Here is a 22,176-nt window from a genome sequence, read left to right on the forward strand (position 1 = left end):
TGCAGGGATGGTTCAATATTCAGAAATCCACCAACATAATCCACTACATAAACAAACTCAAAGAAATAAAACACATGATCATATCACTAGATGCTGAGAAAGCATTTGACAAAATTCAACATCCCTTCATGTTAAAAGTCTTGGAAAGATCGGAGATTCAAGGCCCACACCTAAACATAGTAAAAGCAATATACAGCAAGACAGTAGCCAACATCAAACTAAATGGAGAGAAACTTGAAACAATCCAACTAAAATCAGGGACTAGACAAGGCCCACTCTCTCGCTACCTATTCAACATAGTACTGGAAGTCCTAGCCAGAACAATTAGACAACAAAAGGAGATCAACAGGATAAAAACTGGAAAAAAAAAGAAGTCAAAATTTCACTATTTGAAGATGATATCATAGTATATTTAAGTGACGCTAAAATGTCTACCAGAGAACTCCTAAACCTGACAAACAACCTCAGCAAAGTGGCTGGATATAAAATCAACTCAAACAAATCAGTAGCCTTCCTCTATTAGAAGGATAAACAGGCTGAGAAAGAAATTAGAGAAATGACCCACTTCACAATACTCATAAATAATATAAAATACCTTGATGTGACTGTAACCAAGCAAGTGAAAGATCTGTATAACAAGAACTTCAAGTCACTTGAAATTAAAGATCTCAGGAGATAGAAAGATCTCCCATGCTCATGGATTGGCAGGATTAACATAGCAAAAAATGGCCATCTTGCCAAAAGCAATCAACAGATTCAATGCAATCCCCATCAGAATTCCAAATCAATTCTTCATAGAGATAGAAAGAGCAATTTGCAAATTCATTTGGAATAACAAAAAAAACCAGGATAGCCAGAACTATTCTCAACAATAAAAGAACTTCTGGGGGAATCACCATCCCTGACCTCAAAGTATACTACAGGGCAATAGTAATAAAAACTGCATGGTATTGGTAATAATGTAGTAATAAAAACTCCATGGTATGGAGACAGGAAGGAAGATCAATGGGATAGAATTGAAGATCCAGAAATGAACCCACACACCTAAGGTCACTTGATCTTTGACAAAGGACCTAAAACTGTCCAGTGGAAAAAGGACAGTATTTTCAACAAATGGTGCTGGTTCAGCATGTAGAGGTCAGCATGTAGAAGAATGCAAATCGATCCATTCTTATCTCTTTGTACAAAGCTCAAATCCAAGTGGATAAAGGACCTTCACATAAAACCAGACACACTGAAACTCATAGAAGAGAAGGTGGGGAAGACCCTGGAATACCTGGGCACAAGGGGGAAAGTTGCTGAACAGAACACCAATGGCTTATGCTCTAAGATTAAGAATTGACAAGTGGGACCTCATAAAATCGCAAAGTTTCTGTAAGGCAAAAGATACTTGTCAATAAGACAAAATAGCAACCAACAGATTAGGAAAAGATCTTTACCAATCCTACATCCAATAGAGAGCTAATATCCAATATATAAAGAACTCAAGAAATTAGACTTCAGACAACCAAATAACTTTATTAAAAAATAGGGTACAGAGCTAAACAAAGAATTCTCAACTAAGGAAAGTCGAATGGCCAAGAAGCACCTGAAGAAATGTTCAATATCTTTAGTCATCAGGGAAATGCAAATCAAAACACCCCTGAAATTCCACTATATTTATAGCAGCCTTATTTATAATAGCCAGAAGCTAGAAAGGACCCAGATGTCCTTCAATAGAGGAATGGGTACAGATAATGTGGTACATTTACACAATGGAGTATTACTCAGCTTTTAAAAACAATGACTTCATGAAATTCTTAGGCAAATGGATGGAACTAGAAAATATCATCCTGAGTGAGGTAACCCAATCACAAAAGAACACACATGGTATACATTTGTTGATAATTGGATATTATCTAAAAGCTCTTAATACCCAAGATGCAACTCACAGACTACATGAAACTCATGAAAAAGGAAGTCAAAGTGTGGGTGCTTTGGTCCTTCTTAGAAGGAGTAACAAAATACTCATGGTAGCAAATATGGAGATAAAGTGAGGGACAGAAACTGAAGGAGGGGCCGTCCAGAGACTGTTCCACCAGGATATTTATCCCAAGTGCAGTCACCAAAGATAGAAGTTGATGTGGATGTCAGGAAGTGCATGCTGACAGGAGCCTGATATAGCTGTCTCCATAGAGGTCTGCCAGGGCCTGAAATATACAGAGGTGGATATTCACAGCTAACCATTGAACTGATCATGGGGTTCCCAATGGAGGAGTTAGAGAGAAGACTGAAGGAGCTGAAAGGGTTTGCAGCCCCATGGGGAGAGCAACAATACCAACCAACCAGAGCTCCCAGAGTTTAAACCACCAGCCTGGGAGCACATAAGGAGGCACCCATGGCTCCAGCTGTATATGTAGGGGAGGATGCATTGTTGGACATAGGTGGGAGAGGAAGACCTTGCTGCAGTGAAGGCTGGATGCCCCAGTGTTGAGGAATTCGTGGGTGGGAAGGTGGGAATGGGTGGATGGGTGGGTTTACATTCTCATAGAAGCAGGAGGAGGGGTATAGAATGAGGGTTCCTGGGTCGGAGGGAAATGGGGAAAGGAAATCACATCTGAAGTTTAAATAAAATATCCAATAAAAAAAGAAAAAAATACTAAAAAAACCCAATGAAAGACAATTTAAATAATGCGTGTCTTCTATAGCAAATCAGTGTATTGTTTTCAATGTAATAGGTGGGTCTGAATAAATGTTAGGAATTTTTAATTCTACCTCTTTGGAGTATCTTCATATACTCAGTTTTCTCAAGATCACATAGAAGTCAGTGTACTCTTTTTGAGCGAGTCAAGTGTAATGTAACAGTAGAATCATCTTCACATCTTATTCAAGTGAATTTGAGTAATGCAGCTCATGGAAGTACCTCCATTTTTGACTCCCCCAATCAACTCATGTTTCCCAAGTTCCACACAACATAATGCCAACATTGGAGAAAAGTCTAAAAGGGATCTCCAAAGAGAGACGTCATTGAGCCACAGGTGGAGAGTCTCAGCAACATGCATTTCTTACAGGCACCTTTTGATTTGATTTACAAACAGTAAGTAGTATTCATCTGTAGTCTTGTGGATTCTAGAAGGCCATCAACATATTCTTTACTACAGTACTACGCATTTGTAATTATTGATTATCTTTTCTTGATTTCATAATTCATTTCTTTATATACCTGGAGGCAAGGTACTTGAAACAATGCCACCTCTTTGCCTTCTACTAGAGGAGCCCTACATGTAATCTCCAGAGAGATACTGGATGTATGTAGCAGGGCAGGGTGTATATTAAGGTATATGTTGTGCAAATGCTCACACCCAGCAGAATGAAAGAATAGATTTCTACTGCACACAGCCATACAATTTCATTTGCAAGACTGGTTGTATAAATCTATGTGTAGCACAAGTGTAAAAAAAAATAAACAGTAATTACCAAAGTCTTCAGTATTGCAGGTTTTTATATTTGCTTTCATAAAAGTGCTATTTCTGAAGCATTGGAATGCCTTTGAAAATTGACCTTTTATTATTTTTGTTCATTTGGTGACTTACTGCTTTCAGCAAAAGAGGTTCCACTTGTAGTATTTTGAATGAAACTTACTGAGTCTATTGAAGCATGGCTGGAGATTGCAGCCGTTTAGGGGCAGACAATAAAATGTCCCAACAGAGACAGGGTAGACAGGTAGTATACTCCACTTCTCCTAGACAGTTAGCTTTGAAGAAAGCTCTTCATTCTGGCTATACATTCTCTCTCTCTCTCTCTCTTTCTCTTTTTCTCTCTCTCTCTCCTCTCTCTTTTTTTCTGGAGCTATGAGGAAAGAATAACATTTTCATCTTCATGTTGACCTGTTTAGAGGCTATGCTCTTTTCTTGATATGAAATGATAGTAATAAAATATATCAACTAATATTTATGCTCAATTTTCTGTTTTTGTTTTAAAGATTGGACATCACACCATCTTATAGTACTTTTTTGTTTGTTTGTTTCTCTTTTTTTGTTTGCTTTTGTGAAGCTATTTGCATGATCCAATACCAGTGAATTTCCAAGCAACCAATTTAATTGAATCTTAGCTCCAGATACCTTTCGTGTCCCGGAAATGTCTATAACACATTGACAAAATCAACTTGAGAAGGAAAGGGTAATCTTAGAACTCCCAGGTCACAGTCCGTCACTGAGGGAACTAAGGGAAGGTAGAACCTCTTATGGCACAGTCTGAACAGTCCATCACTGAGGGAAGTTAGGGAAGGAGCTTTAGGTAGCAACCTTAAGGCAGGAACTGAAGCAGAGACCATGGAGGGGTTCTGCTGATTAACTTGAACCCAGATTGGCATTCAGGGACTTTTCTTATACAACCCAGGCCCATCTGCCTGCCGGGTCCCCTATGTCAGTTAGCAAAAATACTCAACAGACAAAACAATATGATGGAATCTGATATTCCCTTTTTCCATGTATGTCAAGTTGACAGTTGACATGAGCCATCACAAGTATGTATATCCCTTACCAAACTGCAACCTTTCCAAGTCCCATAATTCACATTAATATCACAATATAAAACATAGTGCAACTTTTAAAAAAATCCTACAATCTTTAAAATATCCTAATGATTTAAAAGTCCAAGTTCTCATAAACACCTCTGAAGGAGGTCAGCAGCTCTACTCTGGGTCTACGAAGCTGGTCTGACAGAAACAGGCTCACTCCACTTCAAATCTGCTGCTGCTCTGGCATCTTCAATTTGCTGGACACTGCAGTCTCTACTGCAACTGAGGCTGTACCTTCACTAGTGGCCTTTCTCAACCTTTGCTCGGGTATTCCAACCCTGCCACAAGGTACAAAGCCTCAGGTGTTCTCTATGATCCATTCATGCCTTCAAGGTCACTACTGTGTTGGAGATGCCTGCACATATAAAAGTTGTCTGCTTGATGTGTAGCCTTGACCGTGGCCCCTTATATGACAGCTTTTATGTACTGACTCCAAGGAAATAATTTTCAGAACGTTTGACTTCTGTGATGCTAACCTTTCAATATTACTTCAAAGCTGTTTTAGCCCTATTTGACCAACACCCAATGACACAGAAAACAGGATTTTCACTTTTACAGATTCTTAAGTCAAATATATTGCACAAATGTCCCCTATAGAGTTGACGAGCAACACAGCCGTTACCTACAATATATGGTTTCTTATTTGGAGGTCGGCTTTCAAACTATAATTTACAGTTCAATCTCATAGACATTTTTAAAAACAAGTTGTTGATACAATGTGTGTGCGTGTGTGTGTGTGTGTGTGTGTGTGTGTGTGTGTGTGTGTGTGTGTAGAGTCAGTTCTCACCTTCACACTGAGGTACAGACTCAATTGTGTTGCTTGTGCTGGTGTGCTACAGACTTCAGGCTAACTGGCCCAGGAGCTTCCAAGCTTCTGGCATATTCTTTTGTTTCTGCTTCCCATTTTGCCACAGGAATGCTGGGGTTACAGATGTGTGCTGGCACATCTGACTTGTTTTCAAGTGGTTTCTGAGGATTGAATTTGGGTTGCTTAGCCTGCACACCGAATAATTTTTCCTGTTAAGCCGTCTTCTTGTGCCTTGGTCTTAGAGCCATTACATATTTTATTATGAAAAAAAATATTCTATTCTTGTAAGAGAGCAAAGTAATTTATAGTTACATTAGTAGCTATATGTGTTTAAATTATTCACTCAGAAGTTATTAAACTGTAATCCTCCTTTTGATTTATTGACTTTTTCTTTTTAAAGGAAAAAATATGGACTAAGAATGGTTTATGTTTTATGTGGTCAATTTTAAATAGGGTTCGTTTATACCCTTTACACTTCTGGCAACTATACTAATTACAAATATTAAAATTAATAAAAAGCATGGTATGCTTAGCTCAGGTATAAAACATTATTTATATTATATATTGAAATCAGATACTGATACTTGTCTTGGACTATCTCAGAACTGGCCTTATTTATGTATTGCTTATTTATGTATTATGTATTTATATATTAGACATAGCTAATTAAGAGTCTGTCTTACTAGAATAATGGAAGCCTCTGATTCAGTATATACCTCCTTTCTTTGTTTCCTTGAGAATACATCCACATAGACACATAAAATCTTTATATAACCATAAGACACATCCCATTGGAGTCTACATGTTATTTTTATAGTACAAAATAATGACTGTATCATTGCACAAAGAATTTTGGTACCAATTTGAATATTTCTTATAGTTCAATATTAGTTGAGAATCTTAGTCTACATAATTTTAGTGCCAAAACATAATATTGAATTATAGAATAATAATTACTATTTCAATAATTTATTTTATTGGCATTGAAATCCTACTGAAATAAAAACTAAACATTGATGGGATTAACCTGAACCTTGAATGTTGCATTGACACCTCTGACACCAAGGTTTTCAGTATCATTGAAACCTGACGTTAATAGAGCCTTTTAGTTTTATCAAACTGGGAGCTTCACCTTCTCGAAATGCAGTTGTCATGGAAACAGCAGTTCCAGGAGTTTTGTTTTCAGAAGGGATGGTAAACCTTCATGCAAATATAATCACATAGGAAGCATATTAACATGTGCAGTTCAGCTCTACTTTTAAATGGGGGGAGGAAGAAAAGGGTACAATAATGTCCGTTAAACCCTCCAGGGGTCTTACTTAAACTTTGTGCCATTCCTGATTCTTTTATTTATATTCACCTTTGTTCCAGAGAGTGATTCAGATAGCCCAAGCCCTTGAAGTTGTTATCAGACACAACTGGACAGATGTGTACAACATGTGTGGACTTTGTATACCCACACTCTCTGTAAAGGTGTCTTTTTGTTACACTCAAGTCTTAGGGGAGTTTTATTTGAAGGTGGTAGCTATCTTACTTCTTTATCTTTATTTCAGGTTGTGTATGATGATAAAGGCAGGTGTCAAATTTTTCTTTGTGATTTTTAAATTTTATTTATGAATGTATTTATTTATTTATTTATTTATTTATTTATTTATTTATTTTATGTCATGATTGCACCTCCTCTCTTTTCTCTCCTCTGAGTCCCCTCCTTTTCACCTTACCCCATCCATTAGTCCTTCCTTTCTCCTCAGAAAAGGGGAGGCTTTCTGTGGATAGCAGCCTGCAGTGGCATATCAAATTGTAGTGGGACTAGGTGTATCTTCTATTGTGGCTAGACATGATTCCCCGATTAGGCAAAAGGAACCCAAAGGTGGGCAACAAGTCAGAAACAGCTCCTGCTCCTGCTTTTAGGAGTACCACATGAAGACCAAGATGCACCAGTGTTACATATGTACAGAGGTCCTAGGTCATCCTGTGTATGTTTGGTGGTTCAGGCTCTGTGATGTCTGCCCTATGGGCTCAGGCTATTTGATTCTGTAGGTTTTCTTGTAGTATCCTTGAACTTGACCTCTTCAGATCCTCTTCCACAAGATTCCCCAAGCTCCACCTAATGTTTGGCTGTGGCTGTCTGCATCTCTTTTCTTTTTTTCTTTTTTCTTTTCTCTTTTTTTCTTTTTTACTGTATATTTTATTTATTTACAATACAGATATCATCCCCTTTCCCCTTTTCCCCTCCCTAGAAACCCCATGCCATTCCTCCTCCTCCTTTAAGCTTTTAGACCATTTTAATTACTTGCATGTATTAAGGTCAGTTCTAAGTTGAGGGTCTAGCAATACAATAGATGCCAATAGTCAAGAAACAAGCAAGACAATAAACACAAATAGTCAAGGAAAAAGCAAGACATTAAACCCAATACATAAACATTCCCATGATCTCTGTTTCTAAGGGCTTATCAGGATGACCAAAATATCTGAGCCTACTTCCCTATCCTAGCCCAAAGTCATTTTCATGTCTGAGGCCTACTTTCTTGTTCTAGCCTAAGATTTAGATTCCTAACAGAAATTACTTCTTTGTTCTAGCCTAAAGTCAGATTCCTACCTGAAGCCTACTTTCTTGTCCTTGACCTATGTCATTGTTTCTGTAGTGTAGTGGTTATCATGTTCATCTCACATGCAAAAGGTCCCTGGTTCGAAACCAGGCAGAAACTGTTGCTCTTTGTTCCTTTGGGGCTAATCTGACATGGGCCAAGGACAAGGAAAAGGGCTGCTTGGAAGAATCTGTATCTCTTTCTATCAGTTGGTGGGCAAAGCTTCTCAGATGACAGATATGCTAGACAACTGTCTGCAAGTATAGCAGAATATCATTAATTGTGCCCCCTCTCATGAGATAGGTCTCAAATAGGACTAGTGATAGGTTATCGTTTCCTTCAATTTCTGCTCTATCTTTACTCTTGATCCTCTTGTAGGCAGGAAAATTGTAGGTCAAAGGTTTTGTGGCTTGGTCGGTTCCCACATCCCTTTGTTGGAAGTCTTTTAGTTACAAATGGTCCCTTCAGGTTCCACACCCCCCCTTTCCTAGGTGTCATAGCTAAGGTCATCCTCATAGATTCCCAGAAATGCCCCTCACCAATTCCAGGTCTCTGTCTCTCTCCATCCACTCTCACTAGATTTCTCCTGCTCCCATCTCCAACCCTCTACCATGCAGATCCCTCCCTCCATCTACCCTCATGTCTAGATATCTATTCTACATCTCCTGCTCAGAGACAGTCAAGTGTCCTCACCTTGATCCCTCCTTGCTACTTAGTTTCTTTGGGTCTGTGGATTGTAGCATGGTTATCCCCTACTTTATGGCTACTATGCGCTTATTAGTGAATACATACCATGTTTGTTTTTGTCTGGGTTACCTCACTCAGGATAATCTTTTCTAGTTCCATCTGTTTGCTTTCAAATTTCATGTCATTGTTTTTAATAGCTGAGTAATATTCCATTGTAAGTGTACCATTTTCTTTATCCATTCTTTGATCAAAGGACATATAGGTTGTTTCCAATTTCTAGCTATTACCAATAAATCTGTGAAGAAGATAGGTGACCAAGCGTCTTTGTGGTATGGTGGAGCATCCTTTGGGTATATGCCCAGGAGTGGTATAACTGGATCTTGAGGTTGAACTATTCCCAATTTTTAGAGAAACCATGAAACTGATTTCCAAAGTGGTTGTACAAGTTTGCATTCCCACCAGCAATGAAGGAGTGTTCCATTGCTCCACATCCCTGAAAGAATGTGCTGTCCCTTGAGCTTAGTTGTTCTAAGGGGCATAAGACAGAATCTCAGTGTTATTTTCATTTGCATTTCTTTGAAGAGTAAGGATGCTGAACATTTCTTTCAGTGTTTCTTGGCCATTAGAGATTCCTCTGTTGAGAATTCTCTGTTTACATCTGTGCCCCTATTTTTAATTGGTTTATTTGGTTTGTTGATATTTAATTTCTTGAGTTATTTATATATTTTGTATATCAGCTCTCTGTCAAAATGTAGGGTGAAGAAGAGCTTTTCCCATTTTGTAGGCTGCTACCTTGGCATTTTGATTGTGTCCTTTGCTTTACAGAGTTTTTCAGTTACATGAGGTTCCATTTGTTAATTGATCATAGTGTCTGAGACGTTGCTGTTGTCTTTAGGAAGTTGTCTGCTGTGCCAATGCATTCAAGGCTATCCCCCACTTTCTCTTTTCTTAGATTTACTGTGCCTAGCCTTATGTCGAGTTCTTTGATCCACTTGAACTTGAGTTTTGTGCAGGGTGATAGATCTGAGTGAATTTGCATTCGTCTACATTCAGACATCCAATTAGACCAAGGACATTTGTTAAAGATGATATTTTCCATTGTATACTTTTAGCTTTGTCAAAGAAAAGTAAGTGTTCATAGGCATGTAAATTTACTTCTGTCTTTGACTTGATTCCATTAATCCACCTGTCGGCTTTTATACTATTACCATGCAGTTTTCATTACTATTGCTTGGTAGTACAGCTTGAAATCAGGGATAATAATACCTCCAGAAGTTTTCATATCATATAGTTTTGTTTTGGCTATCCTAGGTATTTTTGTTTTGTTTGGTTATAGTTACAGCAGGATAATTTTTTATCATTTGTGGCTATTGGGAAGTGTGTTGTCCCAATTTCTTTTTCAGCCCATTTATCAATTATATATAGAAGAGTCACTAATTTTCTTTGAGTTAATTTGTATCCAGCCACTTTGTGAAGGTGTTTATCACCGGTAGTTCTCTGGCAGGCTTTTTGGAATCACTTATGTATACCATCATATCATCTGTAAATAACTATATTTTGACATTTTCCTTTCCAATTTGTATTACCTTGATATCCTTTCGTTGTCTTACTGCTCTAGCTAGAAATTCACATATATATTGAATAGATATGGAGAGAGTATCCAGCCTATCCCTGATTTTAATATAGTTGTTTTAATTTTCTCTCCATTAAATTTGATGTTAGCTATTGGCTTGCTGTATATTGGTTTTATTGTGTTTAGGTATATTCTTTGTTTCCATGACCACTCTTAAGACTTTTATTTTGAAGGGGTACTGGATTTTTTTTTTTCAAGTTTTTTTTCAGCATCTAATGAGATAATCATAAAGTGTTTTTTTTTTTCTTCCAGTTCCTTTATATGGTAGATTTCATTGGTTTACTTTCCTATTTAGAGTCATCCCTGCATCTCTGGTATGAAGCCTATTTGATCATGGTAGATGATGTTTTTGATGTGTTCTTAGATTCTTTTGGCAAGTATTTCATTGAATAGTTTTTGCATCAATGTTGATAAGGGAAATTGGTCTGAAATTTTCTGTCTTGTTTGAATCTTTGTGTGGTTCAGTTATCAGGGTGACATGGCCTCATAAAATGAACTTAGCAGTATTCCTTCTGTTTCTATTTTGCAAAATAATTTGAGGAGCATTGATGAGGAACTCTTCTTTGACAGTGTGGTAGAATTCAATGCTAAAACTATATGTCCCTTGGCTTTTTTGGTTGGGAGATTTTAATGAGTGCTTTTATTTCCTCGGGTGTTATAGGCCCATTTATGTTGTTTATCTGATTTTATTTAACTTTGGTAAATGGTATCTATCAAGACAATTATATACTTCATTTAGATTTTTCAAGCTTGTGGAGCACAAGTTTTCTTCAGAGTCTGTTGTTACTCCCCTATCAATTTAATTTCTGATTGTATTGATTTAGATGTTCTCTCAGTGCCTTTTAGTTAGCTAAGTTTAGGGTTCATCTATCTTATTGATTTTCCTAAAGAGCCAGCTCTTGGTTTTGGTGATTTTTATTTTTTGTATTATTCTCTTTCTTTCTAATTGATTGATTTTAGCCCTGGGTTTGATAATTTCCTACTGTCTATTTCTTTTGGGTATGTTTGCTTCTTTTTTGCTTTAGAGCTTTTAGGTGGAAAGTTAAGGCCCTAATATGAGATCTAACCAATTTCTTTATGGAAGTACTTAGTACTATGAACTTTCCTCTTAGCACTGCTTTCATTGTGTCCCATAAGTTTGCCATATTGTGCCTTCATTTTAAATAAATTCTAGAAAGAATTTTCTTTAATTTTTCTTTATTTCTTTGTTGACCTAGTAATCACCCAGTAGTGTGTTATTAATTTCCATGAATTTACAAGCTTTCTGTTATTTCTGTTGCTGTTTGAAGTCCAGCTTTGGTCCATATTGGAATGACAAGATACACAAAATACTTTTGTATTTTGGTGAAATGTTCTATAGGTATCTATTAGGATCTGTTAGGTCTACTGATTCATAACATCTGTTTCATTATTTCTCTGTTTATTTTCTGCCTGAATGATTGGTAAGAGTGGTCTGTCCGTTGATGAAAGTGGGGTTGAAGTCTCTTACTATTAACAAGCTGAGTTCATTGTGTGATTTAAGCTTTAGTTGCCAAGGACCAGTCTCATCTAGGAGAGGAGTTCTGAGGAAGGTTTTCTGGGAGTGTGAAAAGAAAGACTTAAAGTCAGATAGTCAGATAGTGGGTTAAAAGCGGATGGCCTATGTTCTGCTCCAGGCAGCTTACTAGATGGCTCTCTTTAGAGAAAGCTTTTACTTGCAATTTCAAAAACTCTCTGGATAACTCATCTCTTGCAGATCAAAAGCCCAATCTTTTATTTAATATAAATTCAGTCATTATTCCACGTTCCCTTTTGATTATCTCCAGAATCAGCATCCCAAGTCCCCAGCCCCCTGATTCTTAGAAAAATATAGCAAGCATGTGTTATCATCGCAAATGAGTTGGGAGAGCTGCCTGCCATTCTAAGCACAGACAATAACCTAAGTGGGTTATTCTATCTAAAATCACCATCCCTATTACACCTGGGCATAACCTAGTCCTGTCCTTATTGACATCGAACTCAGGAATCTGTCTGCCTTTGTATTTTTCTGACGAGCTGCCCCAAAGTGCAGGTGCCTTTGTTCTTTTAGGTCTGTGAAGCTCCTTACACAATTCATATTGCATCCTTATATTTTTCACAGGTGAAAATAATGTATTTTTGAACTTATGTTTTCAGAGTTGTTCTCACAGCCTTAAGGACTGTCCTGCAAGTCTCAGCATTTACCATTTTGCTGAGACATTAGCCACACAGAGACTCATGCTGTCACTAATTATCATGGAGTCCTTGACCTTGGTAGAGAGGACATTACTCAATGTAGAAACATGAAAATATGTACATAATTATACAAACAAGCTTTATACTCTCAAAAACTACCAACACTCATGGAGGCCCATGCCCTGTTGGTTCTGTTCCAGGGGCAGAAACCATGTCACACCATCCTTTACATATAGCCAGCAGGACTTGGCATTTAGCAATGTTTCTTTTATGAATGTGATACCCTTCCATTTCTGCATAGATATTCATAATTGAGACATCATCTTGGTGGATTTTTTCCTTTGATGAGTATGAAATGTTTTGCCCCATCTCTTTTGATTAATTTTGGTTGAAAGTCTTTTTATTAGATATTGGAATGGCTACTCCAGTTTGCTACTTGGGTCTGTTTACTTTGAAAATCTTTTTGAAGCCCTTTGTTTTGATTGTTTTTGATACTGGGACAAGTTTCTTGTGTGTAGTGGAATGATGATCCTGCGTTCACAACCATTATGTTAACCTGTGTCTTTTTATTGGGGAATTGAGTCCAGTGATATTGAGATATTAAAGACCAATGATTGGTATTTCCTGTTATTTTGATATTGGGGGGAGGAAGAGGAGAGGACAGGAGAGGAGAGGACAGAGAGAGAGAGAGAGAGAGAGAGAGAGAACTTCCCTTCTTTTTTGGTATGCTGGTGTGGACTTATTTTATGTTTTCTTAGATGCAGTTAATTTCTCTCTTTTGAGATTTTTTTTTTTTTTCATACCTTCTGTAGGGTTGGATTTCTGGATAGATCTTATTCAAATTTGGTTTTGTCATGGAAAAATCTTGTTTTCTCCCTGTATAGTGACTGAATGTTTTGCTAATTATAGAAGTCTGGGCTGACATCTGTGGTCTCTTAGAGTCTGCAAGAGATCAGCCTAGGCTCTTCTGGCTTTTAGAGTATCTGTTCATACGTCAGGTGTAGTTCTGACAGGACCGCCCTTTTATCTTAATTGGCACTTTTCCCTTGCAGCTTTTGATATTCTTTCTTTTTCATGTACATTTAGTGGTTTGATTATTATGTAGTTGGAGGATTTTCTTTTTGGATTTATTTGAGGTTCTGTAAACTTCTTGTTTGTTCATATGCCTCTCTTTTTTTTTTTTTGTCCGAAAATTTTTCTTTTATGAGGTTTTGCAAAGTTTTCTGGACCTTTGAGGTGGGAACCTTCTCCTTCTATTCTTATTATTCTTAGGTTTGATCTTTTCATATTGTCCTAGATTTCTTGGATGATTTGTGTCACAATGTTTTAGATTTAGCATTTGTTTTGACTGATGGACCAGTTTCTTCTATTGTATCTTTATAGCTGAGATTCTTCCTTCCATCTCTTTTATTCTATTGATAATACTTGTATCTGGATTTTCTGTTATCTTTCTTATGTTTTCCATCTCCAGGATTTCTTCAGTTTGTGGTTTTTTGTTTTGTTTTAAAATTTTGCTTCTATTTTTATTTTCAGGTCTTGAGCAGTTTTATTCATTTCCTTCTCATGTTTGATTGTATTTTCCTGTATTTCTTTAACCAATTTATTAATTTTTTCTTTAAGTGTCTCTCCCATCTTCGTAAAGTTGGATTTAAGGTCATTTTCTTGTGCTTCTGCTGTGTTCAGATACCCAGAGTTTGCTGTAGTAGGATAGTTGAGCTTTGGTGGTACATATTGCCCTGGCTGCTGCTGAATGTGTTCTTAAGCTGGCCTTTAGCCATCTGGGTTCTATGATTATTACAGGTTTAGATGCTTATTTCTGAGTTTATCTTTGTTAGATGAATGGGAGTTTTCTGTCTTTTATTTGTTTTTGTTGTTGTTTTCCCTTGTTTGTTTGTTTGTTTGTTTTTTCCTCTTTGACTTCTGGCCTGAATGTCCTGGGTTTCTGATGACTTGTTAGTTTTTATGTCTAGTAGCATATTTTTCTAGAGTTTTTTTGAGGCCTTCATAATCTCTCGTGTTCTGGATGCTAACCTTTGTTCTGGGGTCCCTAGTACTAGCATAGCCTGGTGTCCCTGGTAACTATGAGCCTCCAGGAAAGCAGGAGGCATTGTGGGCTGGAAAATGGAGTCTAGGTGATAGAGTGCAATTTAAGATCCTTAGACATGATTAACATTATTTTTAAAAAATGTATAAATGCAAAAAGGGAAAGGGGGCATGGGATAGGGGTTTCCTAAGGGGGGGTGGGGGGGAATGGGGATAGGGGATGCCATCTGAAGTGTAAATAAAGTATCTAATAAAAAAAAAGAAAAAAAAGAATTATGTACAACAATGAAAAATAATGAAAAATACATGTGCTATACAGAAAACAATATAATTAAATAAAATAATAAATAAATACTATGATAAATAAATAAAAAAAAAGATCCTTAGACATGTTTAAAGGGGATATGGCTGGCAAGGCCTTGTGGCAGGGTCTTACCTGTTTGTCTCTGGAGCAGGCCTCCAAGAAAGCAGACAGAGTTGTGGAGCAAGGAATGCAGCCCCCTGTTTATGGTGCAGTTTACCTCTGTTGGATGTGCTTTCACATTCAACAATTGGTACAAAGGGCCTTGGGGGGCAGGTTACCTGGAGTCAGTGTTTCTAGCAGACCTTCAGAAAAGCAGGTAGAATAGTAGGGAAGGAATAGTAGGAATAGAAATGAAGTTCAGGGTACGGAGTGCAGTTTACTGCTGTTGGGTGCACTTTCAACAGAAGTTAGTGGAGAAGGGTTTTGGGGAAAAGGGGCTTACTTGGTGCCACAGGTGTTGGCTGGCCTCCAGTAAAGCAGGAACCATAGTAGGGATGGAAAATGAAGCACAGAGTTTGGGGTCTCTTTGTGATCTTTTAATTATGTTTTTGATCTGACTATATCTTTTATTATAAAATAACAGTAAACTTCCTTAGTGAGCCTTTTAAGGCTGACACTGTCATTGCACTTTTGAACATCGAGATCTCAAGGTTCAAATGAGGAGCTCAGGAGAACTGTCACATACATGAATGTGAAACCTTAGAGAATTGAATTTTTGCCTGATTATCAAGATGACCTGGGGGTAGGGGCTGGGAGTGGCTGGCTACAGAGTTAATTACAAGGACTTAAGTCTGACCTCTAGAAACCATGTGAAAATTATCCATGCACAGTTGCTAACATTTGTTATTCCAGCACTGGGAGGTAGGAATAGGCAGCTTCCCAGAACTTGCTGGGTGGGTCCAAGCTAGTAAAAGACTCTTTCCCAAACAGAAAAGGAGAATGGTGACTAAAGAATAACACCAAGGGTTATTTTATGGCTTCTACTTATAAATGCACACATGTGTATAACAACCCTCTTCCGACACACACAAATAAACAGGCAAACATGCACATGTATGTTCATGGATACACACACAAAATGACCTTGGGTTATTTAATCTTAAAGACATATTGTGATGAGGAGAGTAATCATATATTATAATAATGGCTACTACTATGAGTTGATGCTTAATTAAAAAACAAGGTTCAGTAATTAAAATAGGCACCTTTCATGGTTGTGTTCATTGACTGAACAGTATGTTCCAAATGGACACATAGGGGACAGCATGATCAGTCATGCACCTGGGAATGGCACTTATGGGAGCTCTTCCAAAGAGTCATCTCTGACAATAGGACCCAGAGTGTAGTGCTAAGTATAGTGGGGAAAACAAATCAGGGCTCAGACCAAGGCTCTAACATTTGCTCTCATATTTCCACATAAGCTATATTAATTTATTGTAGATGAACATTCTTAATCATTTTGGCATCATAAAAGATGCCAAACCTTGGTGTCATAAAGGGCTTTGGAAAGAACTATATACATAGCTAGAACAAGTCATTGCATTTCTGTTGACCTTTGCTCTCTCTAGCCAGGAAACCTCCCAGCATGTAATTGATGTGCAGTACACCTCTGCTAATGAGGGACCATTGGATGCTTTAATTAATTCCTTGCTTGGGAGGTGATAATAAATCTCTCACATAACATTTCGAAGGTTAGTGAGAATGCATAAAAAGTACATTATTAATTTTCAGTAAATAGCTCTATTTACTTTTCAATGAGACACTGGGTTACTTGAGGTCAGCAACCCTTAATTACATGTGCATCTCACAATTACATGTGTACTTAGGTCCAAGTACAGCATCTTGTCATTCATAGGAATCTAGTATTTGTTGAATGACTTCTAAGAAAATTCAAATGATGACATTAAACCCTAGTTTCTAATGAGTTTCTAGGTGAAAGTAGAGATCTTTGACTTGTAACTGAAAAGCACACTTTTAAAAAAGAAAAAGGCGGCCCTAGATTATAAGCACAGTGCAGCTAAGTTTTGAGGTTCTGTTATTCTCTGGTATTACTTGAACCTTAGGATACATATCTCAAATTTAATGGAGCTGAATATACATGATTTATTGCAACTCAGGCACAATGTCACTTTATCATAGTAAAAGTCAGTAGAGAAACAAGGCATGTCTGGCAAGCTGGTAAGGTCAGAATGAAACCTAGTTCTGATTCCACATTTATCTTTCAATTGCTATTTGCCTTATCTCCCAATGAGGAATGTTTGTAATTGCTAGGAGGTATCATGATCCAGTTCCTAGGAATTGAAAGCTGAGTTATTGGTGCTATTTTAACCTCTGGTTCTCTTGGATGCTTGGAACAAAAGGGTTGCATCTTATGTCTCTTGACATTTGCCTTCTCGGAGAGACAAATATGTAATTTCTGCAAAACTAAAAACAAAACAAAACAAAACAAAACATTTTCTCCCCATTGGACAAACACTCAAGTTGAAAAGAAAGCTCTGATTGAGAAATATTTTTGTGAGTTTTGTTTCTGTATTTTCCACAAAAGTCACTATGAGTAGCATAGCAGAAGCATAAGCATGCATTTTGCCTTTGAGGACTTTCCTCCAGCCCAATCTTCCCTGGTAATTAGCAGATTCTATACTATATATGCCTTACTTTCATTTGAATAAACTAGCCAGTAAGATGTTCTGCCCAAACAGGTCTTGAGTTCTAGCAATGTGTCCCATCTTTCTTTCTTTAAGTAGAAATTTGCTGGCCCTCAGAATGCTCCTCTATCACTCATGAAATTCTTTTGAGCTTAATTTGCAGAGCATGTCTCAGATCACAGATAATCCTCTGAGAAAAGAGTCAAAGCATGCAGTGTACTTCAGAATAGTAGTTGCCAGCCAAGCACACACAGATGGTTGCTCTCCAGGCCACTCTCTAGATCAAACGAAATTGAAATGTTTTGTAACATTTCCAAATGAGAAGGGCCAAAATCAGATGGCCCCTTAGAAAAAAGAAAACATTTTCTTCATTAGCAAGTGGACAGATCCAAGGTTTTCTCTTGAGCTATATTTGGTTCTCCTCTGAATATGCATGGAGGAAACCTATTTTGTACAAAAACATCACTTTTCAACTAGAATATCTCTGGGAAACAAGGAAGTTCTAAAGACCTCCATGGTATGTCAAAGCAAGTAAGGAAAAGGTTTGAAGGGGGAAGAAAGCTGGAAGCAATCTTCATAGCTACATATTAAATACAGTCTCACATGTTACAAAATACAAACAACTGCTAAGTGGACAGAAGAAATCCACAGTTTGTGTAATCAGAGCTTCCTATTAACAGCTAAGCATTGTTACATCTCCTGAGGTATAATGTGAAGTGAAAAAAGCCACAGCTAACTAGATCATGGTAAAAAGTGTCTATTCTCTAAGAGCAAGCATGAGTCAATAAAATTCCACATTTGGTTGATGAGGGATTATAGAAATTATAGATACAATGCTATTGGCTAGATGGAAATATGAATTTTCTCTTTTGAGTACAGCTACCATGTCATAAAAGACCAAAACAAGAAACAAACAAACAAACAAACCCAAATCCAAAAGCTAGTGGCTGAGGATTTAGTTCAGTGTAGAGGATTTGTTTCCAATGTGTACAGGCCTAAGTTTGTTTCCACAACACACAAAAAGTGAATAAATATAAATGTGGAGATTATTATAACTTTAGATCTATAAGTAGACACATCCATAGGTATAGACACCAAGCACAGATTTATCCTTTAAGGTTGTGGGAGAAGTAGTCTAGAAGTATTAAAATGTATACGTGGAAAAGAACCCTTCTTAAATGGGCCAAAAGTTGTTGGTAAATCTGGGCATATGCTAAAACTTGTGTACAACCCACATAGTGAAGGAAATGAATAGCCCCTTCACAAAATGGAATATCCATGAAATGAACATTAAAATCAAATGTGCTAGTCATCAAAGGACAAATCAAAGCCACACTGCCATACCAACATATGCCTAACAGACAGGGTAAAAGGAAGCAACAATAAAATGAAATAAAATAAAATAGAAATCCAAGTGCTGACAGACTGTGAAACCTGAAAGTCACACCCTGCTGGGGGATCTCTACACCAGTACAGCACATTAGACATCTGGCTTGGTCTACCTATGCTTATATGGTCATCATATAAGATACCTCTGGGTGTGAAGCCAATTGGAAATGTGTGAATGTATTCAGTAAAAAATATAATTTTTCTGAAACATCATTTCAAGTAAGCCGACCAATTTTCTAAACCCTGCTAATGATAAAACTGATAAAATGATTAGTTTATACTCACTCAAGTGACTGTGGAGATGACACTATACTACCATTGGTTTTGACAATATAAATGCCATAAGCCTAATGCTGAATAGAAAAAACACAAAGATCACAGTGTGCTAGTTCATAAATGTAAATAGTAAAACCCGGCAAACCCAATCTAGGCTATGAGACATCACAGCGTGTTTTCCTTGGAGAAGAGAAATGCACATTGGGAATGAAGTAGGCTGGGGCTTCTATTAATATTCTGTTATGGTTAATGTGGTTACAGATGATAGCTATGTTCAATCTGTAAAACTAATTAATCTACTTATATTCACTTTTTAAAATATTTCTATGGAAAATTTAAAGAAAGTAGACTGTTTTTCCATGTGTTAAGTTGAATTGCCTGTTTAAAGGCTGGCGTTACGCATAGAAAACACTAAACTATGAACAATGACTATTTACGCATTATGTAATGATTACTTTTTTATTTTTATTTGCGTGTGTTAAGCAAAATAGCTACAAAAAGGAAACTATTTTCAGCTGAAACTTCTTTTAGTAATCTTAAATTACATCTACCTATCTATCACTTTTTTCGGTCATAGGAACATTATTAAGAGATTCAAGAGGCCAAAATTATGATATTTTAAGTGTCACTTAGTGCCTTGATCATCCAAAGCTATGTTTCAGATATTTCTAGCACCAAGCAAGCAATGAATGAAAGAAAATAAAAATAAATGTAGTCTGGCTGCCTTATCTGCCCCATGGTGATGACATATTTGTACTAGAATTGAAATGGAGAGCTGCCTGATGGCACCATTTTAAAAAATTAAAGCTTTCATGTCTATACAACAACAAAAGCTCATATGTAGGGTAGGTGTATATAATTTAATGATTTTATATATCTTCAAATGTATAATGCCATCCACAAATTCCAGACACACTCATCTTGCATATGGGCTTGTCTGTTGGTAGTCACAAGTCTGCTTTTGTTTTTATTTCTCGCCAGTACTTTTGTTTTTTATTAATCATTCCATTTGCTTACATCTCAAATGATATCCCACTACCTGGTTACACCTCTACAAATCACCCATTTCACATCTGCCCTCTCCCCCTCCCCTTTGCCTCTATGAGGGTGCTCCCCAACCTACCCACCCTCTCCTGCCCCACTGATCCAGCATCCCCCTGAGCTGGGGCATCAAACCTCCACAGGACCAAGAGCCTCCTGACATAACATCTTTTAAGGCATCTTAAGCTATCTTTAAGGATTTCTTCTCCCAAGTTCCAATATAAAAATAATAAAATAAAAAAAAATAATAATAATAAATAATAAAAGCCCACTCACTTTTCTCAGCACTGGCTTCCAGAATACCTTTCACTCATTCTTCCACCAATCATTTCCACTAGTCTAAGGCTATCATAAAGAAATATGTTGCCCTAAATATGTACCTGTTCAGGATTGGTTAAAATGTACCTTATGTTAAACCAACTATCTCATATGGGAGTAAAATTTATTTTTAAAAAATAGGACCGGTGCATGTTATACTGTCTCATTTAAACCAGTAATAATAATTTTGATAGTTATTTTACAAACAAGGAAAGTAAAATCAGACAAAGTGACATACTCTTGACAGATCATATAGCTGCATTTAATTTTTTGGCTCACTCTGTAGAGCTGCAAGAAGAAGGAAAAATGGTTTCAGCCAATAGAAATAACAGTTTAGTGTAATACTGAGTAACAGTTGTCATAATTTACTTATTAAAATATATCCCAGATAAAATTATAAAAAAATAACAATGTAACAGCAACTAAGATTTCAGAACTAATCATGTGCACTAAATGTGGACAAGGAGTCTAGGCAGCATCAATCAATATAATCACATTTTTATTATTTCTTTTATTTTTTGAGATTATAACCACATCATTTTCCCTTGCATTTCCTCCTTTCAAACCCTCCTATATTTTCAACCTTGCTGTCTTTGAAGTTCTTAATGTAAATAATTGGTATAATTTGTGGTATAATACCAATGAAGTACTAAGAAGCTCATTGAATATGGAGAATTCAAACTGGTACCTGCATGGACCCTTCACTCCTATTCTATAATCTCTTTGGAATAGAAAGCTACTCTGCAGGTTACAGAAAGAGAAACCTAGGCACTGACCCATCCCAACCCTGAGCACAAAACCTTCAACCTACTGTTCTACCTTCAATGTATGCTGGGGCAATGGTGGCCCAGGACTTGTGGGAGTAGCCAATCAATGTGTGGTTTGACTTGTGACCTATGCCATAAGAGGGAGTTCATGCTCAGCACTGCCTGATAGCCAGGAATGAAAAACTGGACATCCCAGAGACCTTGGGCAAAATGGAACATGACTAGCTAAATACATACATACATACATACATACATACATACATACATACATAAATACATACATACAGTGATTCCTAATGATATTTTACTATACTCATAGATCTGTGCCTTGTTCAGTAGTCATCAGAAAGGCTTCCTCCAGCAACAGGTAAAGTGGGTTCAGAGACCCACAGAAAAACATTATGCAGAGAAAGAGAGTCTAAATTAGAGGTCTCCATTGGGTCAGTCAATTTGGAGCTCAGGGGAAATCTTGGAAGAGGGTAAGGAAAGACTGTAAGAGTTAGAGGGGATGGACACCACCAGGAGAACATTGACCATCTAGTCAAAAAGCAGGGCTCATGGGAACTCACAGAGACTGAAATGGTAAGGTTGGGCCCTGAAATAGGTCTGTATCGGGTCCTCTATATGAATGTTACAGCTGTTAGCTTGGTGTTTAGTGGGACACCTAACTGTGGGAGGAGGTGTGCCTCTGGCTCTTTTGCCTGCTCTTAAGACTCTTTTCTCCTACTGGCTTGCCTAGTCCAGCCTCTAAATAAGGGCTTTCACCTTGTCTTGTTTTTATCTTCTTTTGCTGTGTTTGGAGGACACACAGCTGTGCTTGGAGGACTGCTTCCCTCTAAACAGAAACAGAAGGGGAGTGAATCTGTGTCTGGGCAAGCTGGTAAGGAGGGGAAACTTTGATCTGGATGTATTGTATGAGAGAAGAG

The 22,176-nt window shown here is 37.3% G+C and overlaps 1 non-coding gene across 1 annotated transcript; it reads left to right on the forward strand.

The window, feature by feature from the left end:
• The first annotated feature begins 8,001 nt into the window (after nt 1-8,001).
• Nucleotides 8,002-8,074, forward strand: Trnav-cac (transfer RNA valine (anticodon CAC)). Its single transcript has one exon. It is a non-coding gene; the product is annotated as a tRNA-Val (tRNA).
• The last annotated feature ends 14,102 nt before the right edge of the window (nt 8,075-22,176 follow it).

This window comes from Arvicanthis niloticus, chromosome 13, assembly GCF_011762505.2.
Source record: "Arvicanthis niloticus isolate mArvNil1 chromosome 13, mArvNil1.pat.X, whole genome shotgun sequence".
Classification (NCBI taxonomy): domain Eukaryota; kingdom Metazoa; phylum Chordata; class Mammalia; order Rodentia; family Muridae; genus Arvicanthis; species Arvicanthis niloticus.